Raw genomic sequence first — 8173 nt, forward strand, 5'->3', positions numbered from 1 at the left:
AATTCACATCCTTCTAAGAGTTCATTTCCTTGGGAAGTGGAGATGGAGCAGGTTTGAAAAACCAGACAGTGGGGTGTTTCTAACAAAAAGTTCTCTGCCCACTACATTGCTAGTTTTGAGCATAGGGGAGAGTGCGTTTGCTTTCCATGAAAACTCCTGTGCATATTGGCATTTTAAAAGCATATCTACAGAGCTGAGGTAGAAAATCCAATGTGAGGTCAATCTTCTAACCAATTCACTTTCTAAAGTCAACCGACTTCCTGACAACTTGGTGAACTGTCTTAATTGATTCTTTCCTCCCATCCTGGGATGAATCATGTGGATTCTGGAGTGACCAAAGAGCAGGGACAAGTGAAAGTGGTAGATTAATAATATTTGTTGACATCAAGTATCCCATATAGTAAGAATACTATTTTACATGTAATTTAATTTAGTCATAAGTGCTCTGTGAGCTTGATATTTTTAATCCTCATTTTACAGATAAATTGAAGTCTACTTATAATCATCAGCTTTCCTGAAAACATATAGCTCCTTTTGTCACTTTCACTCTTTATTCTCAACTTCTCTCAGATTTCTGAATCTACCCTGGAAGAAATTCTCGACCTAGAAAGAAATCACAGCCGTGGGTTTTGAGAGAATACACCTAGAGAAGCTCTAGGCTTCAAATCTCAGGGCCAGGAGGGATGGAGTGAAAGGTAAGGGGAGAGACAGAAGGCCTGGGCTTTGCACCTTTTGAGAAAGGATTGGGAAAACAGTGGCATTTTGTGCTTAGTGTCATCTTTAATAATTTTTGAACCTCTTTTAACCTCTCCAAGTTTACTTGGGCAAGAAGCTTTTAGAGAAGGGTATATTGAGGATGCCAACCATTGACTTGAGGATTCTCAGAAACTTGCCTGGCTGGTTAAAGACACTGACTATTGAGCCTAAAGAAGAGCAGATGCAACAATGGTGTAGCTACTCTTGCCTGGCATAGTTTGAAAACCAGAGGCTATGTCTAATCCCCACTGCATGAGCCAATGGACTTTGAACAGAGGAGAAAAACAAAAAACTCTGTCTCACATCCTTCCATGTCCAGCTAATATCTCAACGTCTCAAAGTTCAGTGTAAAGCAAATATCAAAATGTACTCCGTAGCTAGCCATAGAATAAGCGTGACATGACTATTCTCGTTTTATGGCTAAGGAATTTTAAGTGTTATGAAAGTCAATGCATTGCTCATTTTTTTTTTCATTAATAAATATTAATTAAGTTCCTACTATACACTCAGGACTGGAAAAAGAAGCAAACAAAGCAGACATAAAATTTATTGACTAGAGAAAATAACAGACATTAAATTAAAATTAAGTACAGAAACGTACATAAAATTAGAAATTATGACAAGAGAGAATGTACAGGGTGGTGTGGGGAAATGTGGCAGAAGGAATGGTAGAGTTCATACGGTGGTGTCCAAGAAATGCCATCTGTCGGGTAACCCTCATGCTCTGAGCCAGGAGTGGAGCAGAGGGCCAGCAGGCCGCAGGGACAGCCCATGTCAAGGCCCACAGGCTGCAAAGCAGGTAGCCTGAGCGGGGCAGCAGTTGGTGAAAGACTGAGTGGATGGGAAAGGCAGGGACCAGATTATACAGGCCCTTCTGAGTCATGGCAAGAACTTTGAATCTTATCTAAGTGCTAAGAACAGTGGGAAATCATTAAAGGTTTTCAAACAGGGAAGCAATGTGATCTGATGAACTTTTCTTTTTTCACTTACTACATAAATGACATAAAATAAATTGGACGAATATGGGAAATTGTTACCAAATTTCTTTCAAAAAAGTAGATGACCCAAACCCACAAGGGACTGTTTATAAAAATTCATTAACTTATGATTTGTAATCTTAAAAAATGGAGGGTTGCTTTTAGGGTAGTGCAATTTCTGGATAGTGTTCCTGGCCATCTTTTCCTACTTCCTTGGTTCTCCCAGAATGATGGTCAAAATTGGGGAGTAAATATGTAGGTCGTTTGCATCCGACTCTCCTGCACAGCCTTAACCTCATTACACAGCAGCAGCAACAAATGTCAGTGGCAGGAAGTGCACAACAAGAAGAATCAACCACAGTATATATTTTTTTTCACCCAAACTTACACACAGAGTCACACACACATACAGTTGGTTTGAAGTGGGTGAGGGGAGATAGCTGGTCTGTTCACATTTTTAACCAATGAGATCTCATGGTCCTCATCAAAACAACATGCTTTCAACAGTTGACCTTTCACAATAGAGGGTTTTGAGGGGAGAAGAGAGAGAAAGAAAAGAAAGAGAACTTGGGCTTTGCATCATTTGTCATTCTAATAGTTGAACGCAAAATCAGTCTTATGTTGTAGACACATTAATTTGATTAAGATACAATCCATGGGTCATTCAGGCATATAAAGTACTCTTGCTTAATTGCGGAATTAACAATAGAACAGGATAAATCATTACAAAACAGGAGGTTATTCTGGGACTCACGGATTTTTTCATTCCCTACTCAATTCATTTTTTTTCTATCTAAAGTTGTTTTTCACACTTAAAAGAAAATGTCTGGGCTAACACAACAGCGCAGGAAGGCCAGTGCTCAACTCTCCAGGTGTGAGTTAAAGGAGCTCACACTCACTCAGAACAGGAAACGCTGGGTGACCCATCTGACAAACAGGTTCCTAGAGCCCCTGTGCCCCCAAAGCATTTGTGATCATCATGTGATTCACGGTGCTCAGGAAACTTTCCATAGCCTCAAGAAATCTACACTGAAATCTGAAGACTGAAAACCTAGTTTCCATTTTTATTACATTACTCCTTGCCTACCACCTTATTTCTTTTTAGGAATAGCCTAATTTTCAGGTTCTGGGCATCTTTTAGTCAAGTATCTATGAAATATGTACTGTGTGCCAGGAACTGTGTTAAATGATGAATGTATAAAAACAAAGGCCGCTGTGGATCTCAACAAGCTTGCATTCAAATTGGTCATTGGGTTCCCTCCTTCTGTGGTCCCCATGAGAACCACCTAGGTATGGGCTAGTGCCTCTGATGTGCTGTAGCAGAGGCAGTGCAAAACACTGTGGAGACATATGGAAAAGAAAATCAATCAACTTGAGAGCAAATGTGATTTGAGTTGGCCTTCAACTAGAGAAGGAGCAGGGGGCCATTTGGAGAAACCATGGATACGTACAAAGTATGTGGTCATTACTGTGGTGTGGCAAGTAGCAGCCAGGTGTTTTTCTTACCTTGAAAAGATGTATCAGTGATCAAATACATATACTCAAAATCAGGAGAGTTAAGAACTTATGCAATTTAAAAAGGAAAGAATTCTAGATTGAAATTGAGGAAACCTATTGTTCCTCTACCTGGCACACCATGTTACCTTGTGCTGGCCGCTTCACCTGCCTGTGCCTCAGATTCCTCCTCTGCATGAGGAGAATAAATGTCCCTTTGCCATCTACTTCACAGGTTCTTTGAGGTTCAAGCAGAATAAGATACTTGATAATTATCAGTCAAATTATTCAGAAAATGCCCACCCTCAAATCTTTTTTTTTTTTTTTTTTTTTTTGTAAGTGTAAAATCCTGGTATCACATTGAAAAAGTGGGAATTGGTATGATCGATCCAGGGACTTACTAGCCATCCAGTGGCAGAAGTGGGGAACCCTAAGACTGGCTTCAGTGTATGTGACTTTCACATTTCATTTGATTTAAAACACAGGCCAACAATAGAGCCATTATTTAATTCACTTAATACATAAATAAACCTGGTTCACAAAGAGTACTGAAGGTGAAAAACAGACCTAAGCATCTAAACCACCTACTATGTGCCCTTGCAAAGGATCTTGATCATCACTACATCAGCAGGCTTACCACTTGAGAATTTCTCTGGACCAATGGTCAAATGAAAAGCAGTTAATGTTTCATTCAAAAAATAGGAGTTTGAAGTAGTTTCCACCATCCCTTTCAGCCCTAATGTCTCTTCACCATCCTATGCAAGGTTCTGCGGGGGTTCTGCGGTCAGAACATAGAGCCATTTCTGGTTTCTAATATGCCAGAGTCAAGCCAATCCTTCATGTGGCTTAAAGAGACTGCTGTTTATGTCATGGCTATGAATTTAGACTATACACTCCCAAGAAAGTTGTCAAATAAGATACAACTGTTTCTAGAGGAGCTTTCCCCTGGAACCCCAAACAGTTTAGAGAAAATCAAGAAATGAGACAGGTGACTTCCATTATTTCGAGGAGAAGATTTAGCACGGTCTGACACCTAAGATCACAAGATGATGAAATTCAAAACATTTCACTCTCCTCCTGCACCTTTCTTCTGCGGGCCTTAAGACATGTCACAGACATAGCTGTCCATTTTTATCACTGGCAATTTATCTACAGAAGTTCAAAGCTTCCCCTTCCCTCATTTTTTAAGGGATGTTGGACAGACCAAATGAGAAGTCCTTTGAAAACTTCCATGTCTGTAGTAATCTGCTTCCAGCCAGAGCCCGAGCAGACCGTGACATTTGTTCCATCCACCCCAGATGGCAATTTCATCTCTTTGTTCTCCTGCTGCTACATGGAGAGGAAAAAGCTGGTTCACATGGAAGGAAAAGCCCAGAGGCCTGGGTGGGTGTGTCAGCTCCTCTGTGGGTCCCTGAGCAAATTAATTTACATTTCCAACTTTGAATATCTTTTTACCATTATCCTCAAAAGGTAGAGATGACCTCTAGTATCCCTTCCAGTTCTGATTAGTCTGCAAATTTCGATTTCCTCCTACTGCACATTAGCTTCACTAGGGCCAGAGTGGTGAAGAAGATGATGATGGCTGGAGCCTCTGCTTTGACACCTTTAAAATAAGATTGCCACCTACATTGCAGGGTCCTTAGAAGCATTACATATGTGCCAAGCTGCCAGCACAGTTCTTGGCATCCCAATGAGCCTTATAAAGGATTTTCAATCAAAAGTCAAGGATTCCAGTCTAAGCCTCTGCTGACCTGATTTTTGTGTGTGTGTGTTACCAATTCTTGGCATCTTCATGACTTGAACATATGGCCCCTGACTTACCACTGGCCACTGTCAACTCCAAGTTCAAAAAACATGAGAATATTTTAGGGTTTTTATTCCATCCAGAGGCTACGTGGGAAGTCTGTGAAATTTTGTTTCTTTTGACCTGGAACCTTGTGGCCATGAGTTCCAGTTCACTCCAAGTGCCTGTGAAAGAGTCCACGGGAAGTCCTTCCTAAGAACAACCCCTTGCTCCACCTGCTGTGACTGCAGAGGACGGGGTGCGGAAGATGGGGCATCTGAAATTGCGAGTCAACAGTATGGTGTCCTTCTGTAGTGTGGTGCAGTGTTGCCAGTCTCCCAGGGTGATGAGCATTCAAGAAGGGTGAATCTTCACTGGCAACCACCATGTCATTGCAGGCCTTTTGGGCTGGGAGCCCTAGAAACATGTCTCACTCTCTCCAAGTCCCCATCCTCAGCAGAAACTGAAAAAAAAAAAAATCCAAAAATTCCACTTGTTTTTTCCTATTTAATGAGGTCGAACATTCTTAAGGAATGAAAAGTGCAGCTCCAGCCTAGCTTTTAATTAGCTTCAGGAGCCCTTGTTTCGAACTAGCCTCGTTCCCAAAGCTATTCTCTCTCTGCTCTGAATGAAATGGAAATTCAATGCATTTGCCTTGTCAAGTCACAATAAGATGCTCTCCCCACCCCCAAGGTCACATGGGAAAGACAATCCGTAGCTAGACAAGCAGTGCACTTTTTGACCCTAGCAGAACACCAGAACCTAAGAAGGGTCATTAAAAGAACTCTAATTTAGAACAAATTTGGTACAGGTTTTTCTATCACCCCTGCCCCCACTGCCTCTACAAGAACTCCAATCCAAGTACTGAGGATTGAACCAGTGGTGCTCTACCACTGAGCTATATCCTCAGATTTTTTTTTTTTCCTTCAACTGAGACAGGGCTTTGCTAAGCAGGCCAGGCTGGTCTTAAATATACCATCCTCCTGCCTCAGCCTCCTAAGCAGTTGGGATTATAGGCGGTTGTTATTGTTTTTGATAACCCACTTTGTGAACCTGGGCCAGGTTTTCTACATGGCTGTAGAAAAAATATGGACTTTAGAGTCAAACAGACCAGAAATCGAATTCTGCTTTCTCATCTGAGTGCATGTACAAGTTAAAAAAGCACCCACAGCTCCTGTTCCCTCATTTGTAATAGAGAAAACCATGTCTACCTTGGATGACATGGTGACTGGAGACCCAGGTACGTTATGAGTAAAGAATAAAGAAAGTACTGGGCATCCTATGTACTCACTAAACACTGTTCCTCCACTTGCCTCTCATCTGTAGGACACAGCTAATCTTTTTCACTTTGCTTGTTTTACTGGGTTGAACTAACGGTACAAAAGGATAAAGTGATCCTAGATTAGAGCATTGGTTTTATAGTTCAAGGCCAAGGCTCAAATCCCAGTGCTACTCCCTCGTGCTGTATGATCATGGGCAAGTTCCAGAACCTCTCCGTTTCTTTGCATCAAAAGTGGGAGTAATATCAGTAGCTCCTCCATTGAATTACCGTAAGACTCAGTAAGACAGAGTACGTACGAAGAGCCCTTGCCTAGAGCCTGGCACATGGTAAGTACACAATAAATTATTAGCTAATAACAGCAGCAATGGCATCTGAGAGTAGGTTGTAAAATTTAAAAATCCTCTATGATGTCCATCTTAAATCCTTTTTCAAAAGAATGGGCCAATATGACTGGTGCTTATGTGAATGTAAGTGGTTATTATTTATGTAGGAGAACATTATTCGGAGAATTATGCAGGAAGAGGGGAAGAACAATGTAGAGGAAGAAAAAAAATTTATGATAGGCTTCAAAGGGGAAAGAAGAGAAAATAACTTCTCACCCAGCAATATAGAAGCAGTCCCATATAACAACTCTAAGCTGCTCAGACTGCAGAAAGATTCTATCAATACAGTCTTTTCTTAAAAAAAAAAAAAGGAGGGGGGAGGGGAGTGGGGGGGAGGAAAGGAGAGTATTGGAAAAGAAAGGGAAAGAACAACTTTATTCTGTTTCCTCTAAAACTGATCCTAAGGTTGTATTTATCCAACAGAATTTTACTAAACACCCAACCCATGGGAGATGCAGGGACATATCGAGCCCAGCACTGCCCTAAGGGAATTTGCAGTCTAACAAATAGATAAATAACTAATTAAAAGTCGAAAGTGAAGTGTCAGGAATCGTTATCATCGCCATTATTAGAAGTCATTTTTATGGAGTTCCCTTTCCATGTTTTTCCAAAAAGTATTTTAGACAATTTTTAATATGAAACAAATTACACACTGAGTTAAAAAAAATAGAACTAGAAATTTAGATTAAAGCCAAAAGAAATGTCAAAAGCTAATATCATTGTTGGAGGGAGCATCAGATTCAACTCTGAGCCTCCTGGAATTTCAGGGAAAAATGGGAAACATACTATTACTATTACAGTTTAATACTTTCTAAATGTTTATAATCTCTTAAGCAACATACAAAAAAAAAAAAAAACAGATGAGGCCAAATCTAGCAATCTTGCATTTTCTGTTCCACTAACAAATGCAGAAGGCATGCATGTCTGTGGAATTTTGAAACAGTCAGGTAGGCAGGATGATTGTCAATATTTAAGACCATATTTTACAAGAATCATCCATATGAATTGCTGCACTTTTGTTGTTATTGTTGCTTTTCTTTTCTGTTGGGGCTGTTTCTTATGTGGCAGTTTTGCAGAACACAAGCTGTTTCACTTCTTGTGTTTATAAGAAAAAAAATATAATTTAAAACTTGAACAATCTTCATATCATTATGCTGGATCTGCTACTTTTATTTTCAATGAGACTTCAATGCTCCAGAGGGCTTTGATCTGTCACAGGGCTCTCTTGGGTTAATTGCTGCTATTCTCAACTCATCCCCACTTAGACAGGTAGGTGGGAGTGAGTAGAATTAGCCAATTGTACAGAAAATCAAAGATGCTTGCTTGCAAGTGTACCTGCTTCTGAGAATTACCATGAATTTTGCATGCCACTAAGAAAGGAAGGAAGTGACATGGTTAAGATCCTGGGCTTGGGCAGGCTGTGGTGAAGAAGACCAGCTGTTTTTATTCTTCTGGCTCGTTTCTGGCCTATTGTGATGGGTTTTGTTTTGTTTTGTTT

The sequence above is a fragment of the Ictidomys tridecemlineatus genome, chromosome 3 (genome assembly GCF_052094955.1).
Source record: "Ictidomys tridecemlineatus isolate mIctTri1 chromosome 3, mIctTri1.hap1, whole genome shotgun sequence".
Lineage (NCBI taxonomy): Eukaryota > Metazoa > Chordata > Mammalia > Rodentia > Sciuridae > Ictidomys > Ictidomys tridecemlineatus.